Here is a 15,634-nt window from a genome sequence, read left to right as displayed (position 1 = left end):
TCACTAACACCATACACAAAAATAAACTCAAAATGGATTAAAGACCTAAATGTAAGACCAGACACTATAAAACTCTTAGAGGAGAACATAAGCAGAACACTGTATGACATAAATCACAGCAAGATCCTTTTTGACCCACCTCCTAGAGAAATGGAAATAAAAACAAAAATAAACAAATGGGACCTAATGAAACTTAAAAGCTCTTACACAGCAAAGGAAACCATAAACAAGATGAAAAGACAACACTCAGAATGGGAGAAAATATTTGCAAATGAAGCAACTGACAAAGGATTAATCTCCAAAATATACAAGCAGCTCATGCAGCTCAATATCAAAAAAAACCAACCCCATCCAAAAATGGGCAGAAGACATAAATAGACATTTCTCCAAAGAAGATATACAGATTGCCAACAAACACATGAGAGGATGCTCAACATCACTAATCATTAGAGAAATGCAAATCAAAACTATAATGAGGTATCACCTCTCACCAGCCAGAATGGCCTCATCAAAATGGCTGAAAATAATAAATGCTGGAGAGGGTGTGGAGAAAAGGGAACGCTCTTGTACTGTTGGTGGGAATGTAAATTGATACAGCCACTATGGAGAACAGTATAGAGGTTCCTTAAAAAAGTAAAAATAGAACTACCAAATGACCCAGCAATCCCACTACTGGGCATATACCCTGAAAAAACCATAATTCAAAAAGTGTCATGTACCACAATGTTCATTGCAGCACTATTTACAATAGCCAGGACATGAAAGCAACCTAAGTGTCCATCGACAGAGGAATGGATAAAGATGATGTGGCACATATATACAACGGAATATTACTCAGCCATAAAAAGAAACAAAATTGAGTTATTTGTAGTGAGGTGGATGGACCTAGAGTCTGTCATACAGAGTGAAGTAAGTCAGAAAGAGAAAAACAAATACCGTATGCTAATACATATATATGGAATCTAAAAAAACAAAACAAAACAAAAACTGTTTTTTTTTTTTTTTTTTTTCTGAAGAACCTCGGGGCAGGACAGGAATAAAGACATAGATGTAGAGAATGGACTTGAGGACACGGGGAGGGGGAAGGGTAAACTGGAACGAAGTGAGAGAGTGGCATGGACATATATACACTACCAAATGTAAAATAGATAGCTAGTGGGAAGCAGCCGCATAGCACAGGGAGCTCAGCTCGGTGCTTTGTGACCACCTAGAGGGGTGGGATAGGGAGGGCGGGAGGGAGATGCAAGAGTGAGGGGATATGGGGATATATGTATACGTGTATAGCTGATTCACTTCGTGAAACTAACACACCATTGTAAAGCAATTATACCCCATAAAGATGTTAAAAAAAAAAAAAAAGCCTCTCTCTCTCGTTGCCTGGCAGTTAAAGGCCAGGTGGGTTTCCAGGAGGATGCTCATTCCCTACAGAATACGATGTTTATTGCTGAAATTTTGTCTACCAAAGAAAGGTGAAGCAAGCTGTTTTTCAGGCAGGGTGTATCATACATACCAGGCAAAGGAGAGGAATTTTGGCTCGCCTGCCCTGTAGGCTGTATTTCCAAGCCCATCAGCAGCTAGACATCAATAAATTCAGCAAGGCTGCATTATGTCTTATAATAGAAAGAGCCTGGATTTTGAGGTCAGAAAGGTAAAGGTTCAGATGTGGCTCGCCATCTTTCAGTCTTTAATTTAACGCACGTTCACTGAGGCTGGCTAGTTCACGGTATGGCGGTGGCAGAAGATGGGAGGAGGGTATACAGAGATTAACCGAAGCAGTCAGTATTTTCATGATGATCATGAAAGGAGAGGAAGATCGTTAAACAAATGCATGTGAAATGCTGTGCAAGTTCGGAGGTGGAGGGCTATACACAGGAGATTATGGAGTGTGCCAGCTTAAGATTCTCTATCCTAGAAGGTTTCCTGAAAGAGATAATACCTGGAAATAGTCTTAAGAGATGAAGAGGGTTTGGGATTGGGGATGGACAGTTTAAACAGTCAGAGGCTTTATCTTCCTGGAGACTCATTTCCCTGAATGTGAAATAGAGGTCACATCTATGTAACGGGGTCATTGCGGCCATTGACGTATTAGTACTTTGGAGATTGTGTTTTGCTGAATGTCAGCAGCTGGGAACATTCACTTAAAAAGACTTTGATAATTGAAGGAAGAAGTGCTATTTTAGTGTTATTGTACGAGTGCAGCTTTTTATAATTAGTGCGGTTAAATATTTTTATAGAATTATTATCCATTTGTATTTTTGCTTTGTGAACTTCCTGCTCTTGCCCTCGGCACCTGAAACCTCAAGCTTTAGAAGTCATTGCCGTGCCTCGGAGAGTGATAGATAACACGAAATAAATGGGACAGAAGCAAGGAAGCATGAAGATTCATACCTTAGGTGGTGAGGAGACTTACACACACGGGACCAAGTTACAGAACCGGATTTCTGTGAAATATCATGAGTTCCTAAATTGAAGAAGAATTTTGAGCTCATTTCCCCCTCACTACAAAGACAATCTTTTAACTCACATTATCACACACTTGCACTTGAATGATCTGCGGGCTCTCCAAGTGCAAGTCCTGCTGTGGTCCTGGAGACACCAAGATGGACAAGGCACTGCCTCTGCCTTGAGGATCATATTCTGATAGAGAAGACAAATAGATGGGCACATATTTTTAATATAGTGTCATATCTGCAAAGACAGGGCTGGGCCAGGGGCTGGAGAAAGAGTTCTTAGTGCCCACCATGGGGGTCCAGAGAGGTCTTTTTGGAGAAGGGTCAGCCTGGCCTTGCACCTCAGCCTTACAGAAGTTAGTACCAGAAATGTTTGGTTGCAGATGCTTTTCTCCAAGGTGGGATAGAATGCTGGTGAAATATTTTCCCCTGGAGGGCTGGACTCTGTTGTGAATAAGGGGCTGGGGGCATTTCACAAGGATTACTGTTCTCTTCCACCTGCCAGGGCCACAAGGGAACCTCTCTCAGCTCTGCAGTGTGAGGACCCACTAGGATTGCTGGAGCTAAAACCTGCAAAGGTGTGGTGGCCTCCCTAAGACACAGGCTACCCCCCCTCAGCCTCCACCGATTTGTCAAAATTACCATGCAAGTGTTCCCACCAGCTTCTGGCTTCAGATGCTTCTGTTCTCAGATGAGACTCTGCATTCACCTCTCTCTCCAGATTTTAGGGCCGTAGTTTCCCCGTAACCTCAGTTCTCTGATGGGTCTAACAGAAATCACTGATTCTCATGGTTCAGTTTTTTTCTTGTTGTAAAGATGGGAGTGACAACCTCTAAGTTCCCTTCAAGTTGAGCTGCAACCCAATTGTGCTATATTTGCACAGTGGGACACGTGTCCGTAATGAAAAATAAGGAACTACTAATTCACTCATCAACACAGGATGAATCTTGAAAACTTTATGCTTATCAAAATAAGACAGACAGGAAAGAGGATGTGTTGTATGATTCCACTTGTATGAAGTTTACAAATAGGCAAAACTCATCTAGGAGGACAGAAATCAGAGGAGTGGCTGTCTCTGGGGGAGGGTCAGGAATTGAGTGGAAGAGAATATAAAAGAAGTTTCTGGTGCGACGGAAATATTTTGTATCTTGTTTGGGGTTGGGATATTGGTTATGCAAGTCCATATGTTTGTCAAAAATCATCTAACGGTACACTTAAGATATATGCGTTTCACTTTATGTCACTTACTTAATTAAAAAAAAAAAAACTTGAAAAACAGATGTCATTTGAAGTCATGGGAATATAGGAGGTCTGCTAACGAGGGAGGGCGATGAGAAGCGAGTGGGTCAGAGCCCAGGGGCACCCCAAGGCTGAGAGGTGAGGAAGAGCAGAAAGCCTCAGGAAGGGGCCCGAGGAGAAGCAGCCCAGTCGCGTCTTCCATACAGTGATGCCAGGGCTTCTTCCAGATCCCTTATTCTCAGGGTCAGTGAAACAACGACAGTAAAACGCCGAGCGGATCCTGCTTTAACAGAGTCCTGTGTCCACATCAAATCCCACTGGTTTGTAGGTTCCCCAGGAAGTGGAAATCCGTGAATTGAGGACCGTGAGCCTCCTGGGTTGTTGTCTAAGCGAGTGTCTCCCTGTGTAGGTTACGCGGAGCCCTGGAGCGCAGCTGCATTTTGCTGGGGTCACGTGGGGAGGAAGATGCCCGGGAAGCGAGAAACAGCTCTGATCCACTGCCTGGAGGACTCGGGGGTGGAGGTGTGTGAATGTGCCTGACTTACCACCAGCTCTGAGTTAGTCATCGGACCCAGTTCAGCCCCTGCCCCGTGCAAGAGTCTGCTGCCTGATACACAGGAAGGGTGAGTAAGTGACTCTGTTGCATAAGAGGAAAGCAGAATGTGAATTCTGTTCATAATCATTAATGGTGAGCCTCATGGAAATGTATGTCTTGTGTTGAGATGTTAAGTAATGGTAATGATAAATCTATATTATACAACTCATAAATTATAGGTAGTGGCTAGGTAGATGGATGGCTAGGTAGGTAGGTAGATACATAGAGATTGAGGGTGAGAGAGCACGCTGAAATAGTTTTTACTTTTGGAGTGCAATCAAATGTAGTCAAAAAGGAGACCGTTTCCATAGTGAATGGGTTGGAGAGAGGTTAAGACTTGAGTGAGGTGAGGTGCTGTCGGTTCATCCAGGTGAGGCACTTGAAATGGAAATGAAGATAATGGTGAAGTTTCAAAGAATGTTAAGGAGGTTGACTCATGAGAGCAAATTACAGGAACATGTGACAAACGGCAGCTCTTTTGTAGAAACCAGGCTGTGAGTCTAGATAGAAGGTACAGACTAAGGCAAAATCCTTATCTGTGAGCAGATAGAGGGTTAGCTGATCACAAACAGAATCTATGTGTTAAGACTGGTCAGCAAGGATCCTTTGGCTGTCCGAGGTGAGATGCATGGACCAAAGATTCTGGGGAGGAAGAGGGGGAGTTTTGAATGGTCACCCTGGGCCACGTGGAGAGAACCTTTTCAGAGGATCATCAACTCCCTGATGAGAGCATTGATGAGGGTTATATTGCTTCCTCTGATTAGCTTCCAGGGGAAAAGAAGATGACAAAGTACAGTTTGGGGGAAGAAAAGTTTTATTTTGTAGAGGGGAAACAAACCCCTCAACAAGGGGTCCTCAACAAGAGGAGCCTGACACAGGTAAGAAAAGAAACGGGCAAGACACAGAAGTAACTTTTAGTGATGCTTGAAAAAACAAGAGAAAATCAAAGTGTAGAATAGTTACAAGCAAAGTAGGGAACAGAATCCACACATGGAACAAAGAGAGTCCCAGTTGTATACATTTCAAAGGTATGAATGAGTGGAGCCTGCAGGCGAGCTGATACATGGAAGAAAGATGAAAGGAAGTACACCTGGACCTGAGCAGAAAGTCTGAGGTTTGGGGATGCCCAGGATAAGGCATTATCATGTACTTCCCTCTCTACACGCTAAGGGTGAACCTCAGCTGCTCTCTTTAAACAAGGATTGACTATGAATACAATTCAATTTAGCCGCTGTTTATCCATTGCCTACTAGATGCAATGCATTGTACTTAGGGCTATGGGAACTAAGGAGATGAATAAAGCATGGAGTCTGCTCTCTAAGAGCCCACAGCTGAGCTGGGGGACACATGTAAACAAGTGGCTCTAACAAGAACAGAAAATAAAATGACAGCTAAATAGAGCGCCCAGCAGCCCACTGTGAGCAATCCCTCAGGAGGAAATCTGTAATTGCAGCTGGGTGTGTTGGGGAAAATTCCCGGCAGGAGCTGTTGCTTGACCCATGTTAGGAAGGTTTTATCTGGAAGGAGGGAATGGGGTGGAATGTGGGCAGAGGAAACACCATGAACAGAGGCAGGAAGGCAGGAAACTATGGGGTGTGCTCAACACGTCCGTCGGTTACTGTACTTTGTCCTCAAGGTCATCCCCAATGACAGTGTCAGGAGGAATCTTTCCTCCTCCGCCTGCAACAGCACTTTCTTCCATAAGGCATCTCTCCCCAATATTAACATGCTCTGTTGACTTGTCTTCTGCATCTCACTCAGAATTTTTGCTTCTGGGGGCAAGGACCAGGCTCCACTCACCCCTTTATTCTCTAACTGGCGTAGTTCCCGGCACAAGGCTGGTCCTCAAGGACTCTAAGGAAGACCATGAAAGAGTTGATCTTGCATTCAGTAGGCAATTATGAAACAGCAAAGGTTTTGCATATTTTTGAAAGACGTCTTGAACAATTTGGTACCACCTCTATGAGAGAGGAAGTGGAAGAGGTATAGGATGAGTTGTCTAGAGGAGAGGGCAGTGATGGTGTCTCTGGGGTGAGGAGTGGTGAGACGGTGTGTCACTTATCGCTAGGGTTAATCATAGAGAACTCATGAAGGTGAGCCAACCTGAGAGCAGAATGGAATTTTGCTTGGATTTCTTGATCAGAGTAAACCAAAAGGAGTTTACCTTAATAACTGGTGATCTTTCTTTTCAACACGATTGAGCGCATCCTCATAGGTGATGAATCTGCATATGTAATATTTTCCCCGTCACTTATTGTCAGATGTGCTTCACTTTTGCAAGCAGGTCCTTTCTTTTCTGGGTTAGTTTCCACCTCGTGCAGTGGTGATACCCAAACACTCACCTCCAAGAAGAAGCATCCCACCGTATCTTCATCTCTGTCAGAACTCCCTTTACACTTTGTGTCTGTAACACGTTCTCTGGAAATGGTCTGGAAGGGAAAGGAGAGATCACTGGGCTAAATGTTCATTTAAAAAAATTGGAATATAGTTGATTTACAATGTTGTGTTAGTTTCAAGTGTACAGCAAAGTGATTCAGTGATTTCAAGTGTACAGCAAAGTTGTTTCAAAGTGATTTCAAGTGTACAGCAAAGTGATTTCAAAGTGATTTCAAGTGTACAGCAAAGTGATCTATATGTATAGATATATACATACATATATATATATTTTTCAGATTCTTTTCCCTTGTAGGTTATTACAAAATATTGAGTATAGTTCCCTGTGCTATACAGTAGGTCCTTGCTGGTTATCTATTTTATATCTGATAGTGTGTATATGTTAATCCTAAACTCCTAATTTATCCTCCTCCCTCTTTTCCCTTAGGTAACTGTAAGTTTGTTTTCTATGTCTGTGGGTCTATTTCTGTTTTATATATAAGTTCATTTGTATCATTTTTTTAGATTCTACATATAAGCCATGTTACATGACACTTGTCTTTCTCTGACTCACTTCACTTAGTATGTAATCTCTAGGTCCATCCATGTTGCTGCAAATGGCATTATTTCATTCTTTTTTTATACAATGGAATATTACTCAGCTATAAATGTTCATTTCACAGTAGCAAAATGAGACTTTGACTTTTTAATTAACTTGCCTAAAATCCCACAGGCTGTTAACAGCAGAGCTGAGCATAAAGATGCAAGTGAACAGACCCAGTCATTCAAAACTTAGTCAACCCAGTGGGTCTTCACTAAATGATGATGACAGTGGTGTTCAATTAGATCAAGGTATAATTTGGTGTCATCCACCATCAGAAAGAAGGCTCCGAGCAGATGATTTTTTTTATGTGATAGATTGTATATATGTTTATCAGTCGCACAATGTGCAAGAAGAAGGAAGAGAGGAACTGACATTTTCAACCACCTGTTTTATTTCATACATTATGTCAGGAAAGTTACAGGCATCATTTTATTCTTGCAGCCAGCCTGTGAATTAGACATTATTCCCGTTTCCAAATGAAGCGAATACTTAGAAACAGTAATCAACTTCCCCTGGGTCACACTAGCAAGTAATGGGGGCAAACTCAGCTTTGTCAGATCCCCTAAACCTCTGCCTCTCAGATCACAGATTCTTTGAGGTGTCATACAGGTGTTAAATAATAATCCCGCCTCACAACAGTCCTAAAGAAGTCTTGAGAAAGGAGTCGCTGGCTCTGACAGGTTATGGGTGTGTGTTGAAGCTTGGTCCCGTCTTCTGCCATTCCCATACTCCCTTCTGGGATGTGAATCTCGCGTTGCCTCTGTCAGTATATATCAAACGTGGGCTTTCTCCTAACTGGGCTGATGCCCCAAGAATGTAAAATTCTTCTTCTCGGAATGATGTAGAAAGTTCAAACTGCACGTTTTGTGGCTGCGTCTTTTTGCCGTCTTTCAAAGGTTCTAGGTCTGTTGCTGTTTGTGACACTGCAGCTCTGCACGGATGCTGGGGAGGTCGTATTTTTTCGTTTTTGCCGCGATGCCTTCAGCAGCTGCCTCTGTTGAAGCCACAATCTGCCTCCTCCTCCGAGCTGACGAAGTGTGAAAAGTTTTTCAATATCCCTGGCCTTTGAGGTAAAAGAATTTCTCTCAGTCAGGGCAACCCGTTACTGTCCCAGTACCCAACCGCTGTTCCCCATGACGGCCATTCTGGGTCACTTTCTCCCTGGCACATCCCAAGTCTCCCTGGCACATTTGGGTTTTGAAGTATATATATGGGTTTTCAAAGAACCTCAGGCATAAATATTTCTGCCGGAAAATAGGAATGATTTCATGAGTGTGAAAGTAGTTTATAAATGAAGCGGGTGGTATCAAGTTGCCATTGCTCTGGAGGACAGGGAGTCAGGTCATTTACGCTTCCCTGCAAATGTTGTTCTATTACAGTGCACTGCTGGGCTACATTACTTTTCTTTGAGCCTTTTAATGTATTTTTGGGAGAGGGCTGGTCAGTGAAATGACGGATGGTGAGTTCTTGCAGAAAGGCAGGCTTGCCCCGGGAAAGAGGTGCTCGCCACTTCTGAATTCAGACTGTAAACGGCAGCGGGCATTTGACTGCTAAGGCTTCTGGTCACATCTGGCAGCGTGATGCATGAGACCCCAAGCTGCAGTAAAAGGAAAGTAGATTGCAGCTCGCCTGGTCACCTGAGGTTGATAGTGGAGCTTGGCAAGGGGGTGGGGTGCGAGCAGCCAGGGGTCTGGGAATGGTGCCAGGAACGGAAGCAGTGGTCACCTGCTGAAAGAAGGAGGAATGGGACCCGTTTGCTTTTCTTCTACAAAAATAGAAATTGACCTGAGAACTGCATTCTAGAGCACCAGAGTCAAATCAGGAGGCATCACAGCAAACACCTCAATTTGCTTGTTTGCCAGTAGGGTTTCACTGAGTATTCACATCTTCAAGAGGTGACTTGGGGATGACGGGGGTAAAGAGAACACCGACAGAAGGGGCTTCAAGTCCCACCATCTGTGGACTGAGCAAGGGGCTCGTATCTATTTTCTACATTGTGGCTCCAAGGAAGGTTTTGCTTCATCTGAAAAATGGTTTGCTGCTTCTGAAGACAGTTTGAAAACTACCAATTTTGTCCAGAATACCTAGAGTAGCTTTGAAACCCTGCAGACACTTCCTGAATCTACAGAAAGCATTAGATAACTAATGAGGACCGACTGTATAGCACACGGAACTCTACTCAGTGCTCTGTGGTGACCTCAATGGGAAGGAAATCCAAAAAAGAGGGGATATATGTATACGTATAGCTGATTCACTTTGCTGTACCGTCGAAGCTAACACAACACTGTAAAGCAGCTCTACTCCAATAAAGATTAATTAAAACAAACAAACAAAAAAGTTAAGCATGAAAAGATTAAAACTGGGATTCAAAATAAAATAACATTTTTCAGTTAAAAAAAAAAAAAAAGACATCCAATAGAAGGGGTGCTAGAGTGATAGGGTCTGTCTTAGGGCAGTTTCTTCCAAGAAAGACACTTCAAGACAAGGATCTGAGTGCAAGGGATTTTCGAAGGAGAGCCTACAAGTAAAAGCATTGGTGGAGGGTGGAGGGTGCAAGATAGGGAAGGGGTAGGAGGGAGGCAAGGCTGAAATTTCAGGAGGAGTCCCGGCCTCAGCCTGATCCCACAGGGAGCTCTGGAGCAGAAGAGGAGGCGGCGTGACCTCCCGTCTGGGAATGAGGAAGGTCGTCGTGTGGCCGTGGGAAGGCTCCTTGGCCGCTCAGGACAGGTTCCCTCTCCTGCAGAGCAGGGGGACTGGCCGGCATGACCTCTGAGGCCCCTGGGAGCCCTCGCTTCCTTTGACCTTGGGGCAGCAGGGTACCATTCACCTGTTGTTCAGACTCCAGCTTTATATTCATCACTTACTGTACAGAACTCATCTCAGACTTTGCAGTGTATAAGGTGCAGTTCTGGGCACTGTGGAAATAAGAAAGGTGATGGGGGTAGAACAGCCATTTACACTGAGATTTCACATCTGTTTGTTCATTTAATCCTCACAACAGCTTGCAAGGTAGGCAACTCCCCTCATGCTCCCCGTCTGGCTGGCGGCACCAGCTTGGGGCAAAAACACATTGATGTTTCTTAAGTTTTTTGAGTCACTGCTCTAGGATTTAACTACCAGATTTGAAGAATTGCTGTCTTCCTCTCAAGGTCTCCCTGTGCCCTAATTTGCTAAAAGTTCTAAAATTCACAAAGCACATTTCACTTTGTCTGCACCACATCTCTGTTGATGAGGTACCCAAGGAATAGGGCCTTTAATTTTTTTTCTTTCATTGGAATGTGGACATTTTGGGGTCACTGATAACATTTGCTTCCTGCAGTTGGGGAGCATTAATTATCTGTCGGAAAATTACTACTGAAGCTCTTTGGTTTCATATCAGGAAAACCCACCACCTATTGTTCTGCTGAACGGAGCACTTGGCCTTTTTTTTTTTTTTTTCTTTGCGGTACGCGCGGGCCTCTCGCTGTTGTGGCCTCTCCCGTTGCGGAGCACAGGCTCCGGACACGCAGGCTCAGCGGCCATGGCTCACGGGCCCAGCCACTCCGCGGCATGTGGGATCTTCCCGGACCGGGACACGAACCCGTGTCCCCTGCATCGGCAGGCAGACTCTAAACCACTGCACCACCAGGGAAGTACCACTTGGCCTTTTGATGTAAGTTGAGCGTGTCTTTCTCCTGACCCAGCCCTTGGAGAATTACTCCTCCTAAATGTGGATTTGTGCTGGACTCTTGGTGTTCTCAACCTGCTCTATTTAAGTTGAGAAACAAATGCCAACAACAACGACTGCCCTGTCTGTCCTAGGCAATCAGATTCCATCCCGTAGGTGGAAGGAAGAACAGGGCGTGTCCTGAAGAAATGGGTGCTCCCTGCTTTCTCACATTCTGGGTCAGAAAAGAAGCCAGCCTGAGCCAGATGTGGGCAGGGAGCTGGAGGGGACCTTCTTTCTGTGCACCAAGGAATGGCTGTCTGGTCTCTGAAGGAGGGATTGGCAGGGGGGTCTCATCAGTGAGGGTTGGATGCCTCCTCCACCAGGAAGGCTGCCAGCTGTGAAATGAAATCCCAAGTTTGAGTTAACAGTTGTGAGACCCAGGAACAACCTCGGGAGAAACATACGCCACTCGTTGCTTTCTGTTTGCTATTCCTCTAGCATGGAGTAAGGTTTGCCAAATACCAGGCAATGTTAGAAACCGGCGGGGTAGTGGGTGCGGAGAAGTGAACAGAGAAGATTGTGCCCAAGCTTAGAACAAACCAGGATACTTTCTGTAAAAGAAATTGTGGAGTAATGACAACTTGGACCGTGAATGGCTGGAGAAAGAAGAAATATCTGCAACCAGAGCGGGTTAGTAGAACCATTAAGCAATGCTTGGAGAGCCATAGTCATTTCGGAGAGGGGGCAGCCCCAGGAGAAAGACCGGATGCTTTGTCGATTCACAGTCATGGGGGTGGCAGTTTCTCTAACTTGAATATTAAAGGAAATATGTCTTTGATGTCTTTCCCAGGATAGTGAAGTGGAACAAAGCAATAATATTTTTGAGTTAGGAGTAACAGTGACACTTATTACATGCCATATGTTTTGTTTTACATTTATTAGCTCATTTAATCATCATAAGAATCCTATGGGGAAACTGAGGCACAGAGAAGTTAAATGACCTGCTGAGATCTGCAAGTGATCAAGGTGGGCATCAGTTGCATATACAGCTATTTTCTCCTTCTATATAATAGTTGAGGATTCTGAGTCCTATAACCCATTTGATAAATTACCAGAGGCGAGCTGGGATTCGAGGCCTGGTTGTGTCTTCAGATCTGTGCTCTTTTCTCTCCTTCTGCATCGTGAAAGGAATGAACGGAATCAGGTCCTTCTATTCTGTCCTGTGTCCACTTTGTTGTTGGGGACTTTTCTGTCTTGTCTACACGTCCTAGTCCCTATGGCTTCTAAATCCATAGGATTTAAACCACACACATATATACACACGTGTTTCCGCATGCACGCAAACTCACATACAAACATAGATACGCACACATGCACATATGCACTCACATATGTGCCCACCCATGCATAGACACATGCACATACACAGACGCGTATATTCAAATACATGTACACACATGTGCCCACACTTATGTGCCCACACATGCATACACACAGATGCACATACACACATACACACGCCCACACATGCGTATACACACAGAAACACACATCTCCTTTCATTGCTGAAATAGCACTACTCAGGCAGTGACAGGGAAGGTAGGCTGATTCACACTGTGGCTGACTTTGTTGGTTTTAGAGGATTTTTGAAACGTTTGAAAGGATATTGTTGGTGGCAAATAGACATTTAAAAAATGTCAGGTCACCCTCAGAATGGACGCTCCTCCCGTAATAGACTTACGTTGGCCGCTTAACTGCCACACCACCTCCTACAGACGGGCCCCCGCTCCTTGTCTAGACATTTCAGACGGCTGAGAAGGGCGGCTCTCTCCTACAGAGACAGTGCTCCAGAGACAGCGCTCACGGAGATTACATGGAATTAGGTGATGGGCAGAGGGAGACGCTTCATTACACAGAGATCAGACAATCTACTGAATAAACTGTGGGGCTGGCGTGTCCTGGGGAAGGGAGCAGACGTGGATTTGGACCTCTGTTCTGTGCTGGCTGTGCAGCCTTCGCGTCTTTGACCTTGAGTGTCCTTGCCTAAGACGCATGGGGTCAGACTCCTAATTTCTGCGGATGGTGTGAGGGTTGGTGGTGCTCATTGTTGGGTCTAACCCATTGCAGAGGGCATAGTCGGAGCTCAAAAAATAGCAGCTATAGTTACCACGATTTCTGCTTTTAAAAATTGAATAAAATGATCAACTTGCTCTTGGCAGTATTTGCCAAGTATCTTAGGACTGAAGGATTCCTGTGATCTCCTAAAAGCCGTCCTGGTTCTTTCCAGGTTTCAATCCAACCAGCCTCCACTGAGTACTTATGACGTGAACAGACATAATGTGAGTCCCATCTCCGGGCAACACGGAGCAGTCGACGCCCCCATTATGCACAAGGAACCTCCCATCTCTTGCTCCCGTGCTGCTGTGTGGTGGAACTTGGTCCTCTGGCCTCCCTTGTCTCTACCAGGCGCCAGATGGCTCAGCAGAGCCCTGGCAGGAACATCAGAACTTGGATGGATTGCCACTTACCCCCTTGGTGGTGGAGGAGGAACATTGAGGACGTAGGAGTAACAGCCAGTTTGAGTTTGGGGCGGAGGTTCTTGACCCTGGCTGCATATGAACATCGCTTGGGGAGTCCTTAAGACCCCCAACACCCCCAAAACAAAATCCTATTCCAACTTAATCCGAATTTCTGGAAATGGCATCAGAGTGGCAGGGAAGGTAAAGTTCCTGGTGCTTCCCATGCTCCCAAGCTCGAGAACCGTGGGTCTGGAACCTGCAGATTCCACACACCACCATCAAGGCTACATTCCTCTATCCCACTGCTTCCCGACTTGCGTGATCAGGACAATCCCCTAAGGTGTTTGTTTGTTAAGGGTCCCCCAGGCCTCTTCCTGTAGATTATAGTTCTTTCCATCTGGGGTGGCCCCTGAAACTTAGAGATTTAAAAAAAATAATAAATGTATTTATTTTTTTATTTTTGGCTGCATTGGGTCTTCGTTGCTGCGTGCGGGCTTTCTCTAGTTGCGGCAAGCGGGGGCCACTCTTCGTTTCGGTGCGCGGGCTTGTCATTGCGGTGGCTTCTCTTGTTGCGGAGCACAGGCTCTAGGCACGCGGGCTTCAGTAGTTGTGGCTCGCAGGCTCTAGAGTGCAGGCTCAGTAGTTGTGGCACACGGGTTTAGTTGCTCTGCGGCGTGTGGGATCTCCCCAGACCAGGGCTCGAACCTGTGTCCCCTGCATTGGCAGGCATATTCTTAACCACTGCGCCACCAGGGACCAGTCATCTGGAAGCTGGTAAAGACTCAGGGGAACGTGTTTGCCACTGACGCCATTCTGCCCACACTGACGAGCTGCACCCGCTCTGTGTATTCCCGGGACATGGTTGTCCAGAGAGTCGGGTCCAAGCTCTTCTTTGACAAGAGGGACAAAACTGTGACTTTGACCTCCTGACGGTGAGTGAGGCAGCCAACGAGTCCCCTCAAGATGAAGGTAACTCCTTCAACTCGCCCCGCAACCTGGCCATGGAAGCAAACCTACATCAACCACCACTTCTGCCCACAGTACTTGAGGATGGGGAAGGAAAGATACCACTTCCCCACCCTAAACCCGTTTGTGGAGGACGACATGGATAAGAATGGGGTCGCCTCTGTGGCACGCCGTCACCACAGGTGGAAGCTCGGAGTTGACACTGACCTCATCGTCCGCTGTGAGCACGACAGCGTCATGACCGGCGCCAGTGGGGTTGTGTCCTTCATCAACATCAAGACCCTCAACGAGTGGGACTCCAGGCACCCTAATGGCGTTGACTGGCGTCAGAAGCTGGGTTTTCAGTGAGGGGCCGTCATTGCCACCAAGATGAAGAACAACAGCTACAAGCTGGCCTGCTGGACCTGCTGTGCTTTGCTGGCCGGATCCGAGTACCTCAAGCTTGGTTACGTGTCCTGGTACCACGTGAAAGACTCCTCATGCCACGTCATCCTGGGCGCCCAGCAGTTCAAGCCCAATGAGTTTGCCAGCCAGATCAACCCGAGTGTGGAGAACGCCTGGGGCATCCTGTGCTGCGTCATCGACACCTGCATGAAGCTGGAGGAGGGCAAGTACCTCAGCCTCAGGGACACCAGCAAGCAGGTCGTCCGTGTCTATAGCCTGCCCGACGGCACCTTCAGCTGGGATGAGGACGACGAGGAGGAGGAGGAGGAGGAGGAGGAAGAAACCTAAACCAGACAGTGAGGTGGAGCTGGGGTCTGGGATTCTGCCTAGCCGGGGAGGGCCTTGGATACCTGGTGGAATGTTTGTCTGATTGCCGCTCTCTGCAGCTTGTCAGTTGGAATAAAGGATAAGTCTATTTAGTCTCTTAAAAAAAAAAAAAGGGCTTCCCTGGTGGCGCAGTGGTTGAGAGTCCGCCTGCCGATGCAGGGGACATGGGTTCGCGCCCCGGTCTGGGAAGATCCCACATGCCACGGAGCGGCTGGGCCCGTGAGCCATGACCTTTGAGCCTGCACGTCCGGAGCCTGTGCTCCGCAATGGGAGAGGCCACAACAGCGAGAGGCCCACGTACCGCAAAAAAAAAGAGAGAGAGAGAGAAAGTTTCAGTCCCTGAAACTTGGAGATTTTAACATTCTGAACTCAGCTAATTCTCACTGTGTCAAACTGGGAAACTCAGCCTTTTGCTGAAGGCTTTGGCTCCATTTGTTTTGTTTTGTTTTTTTGGGTTTTATTGGCTTT

The 15,634-nt window shown here is 46.0% G+C and overlaps 1 pseudogene across 1 annotated transcript in view; it reads left to right on the top strand.

Annotated features, from left to right (window-relative positions):
• LOC309835700 (eukaryotic translation initiation factor 3 subunit D-like) overlaps positions 1–15,127 on the top strand; it is a 28,200-nt pseudogene extending 13,073 nt beyond the window's left edge. The window contains exon 2 of the transcript in view: positions 14,183–15,127. The product of the transcript in view is annotated as a eukaryotic translation initiation factor 3 subunit D-like (transcript). The remainder of the gene's footprint in view (positions 1–14,182) is intronic.
• Positions 15,128–15,634: the final 507 nt, after the last annotated feature.

The sequence above is a fragment of the Grampus griseus genome (assembly GCF_964374135.1).
Source record: "Grampus griseus genome assembly, chromosome: 17".
NCBI classification, from domain to species: domain Eukaryota; kingdom Metazoa; phylum Chordata; class Mammalia; order Artiodactyla; family Delphinidae; genus Grampus; species Grampus griseus.
The sequence above is the reverse complement of the archived record's forward strand: the minus strand, read 5'-3'. Positions and strand labels throughout refer to the sequence as shown.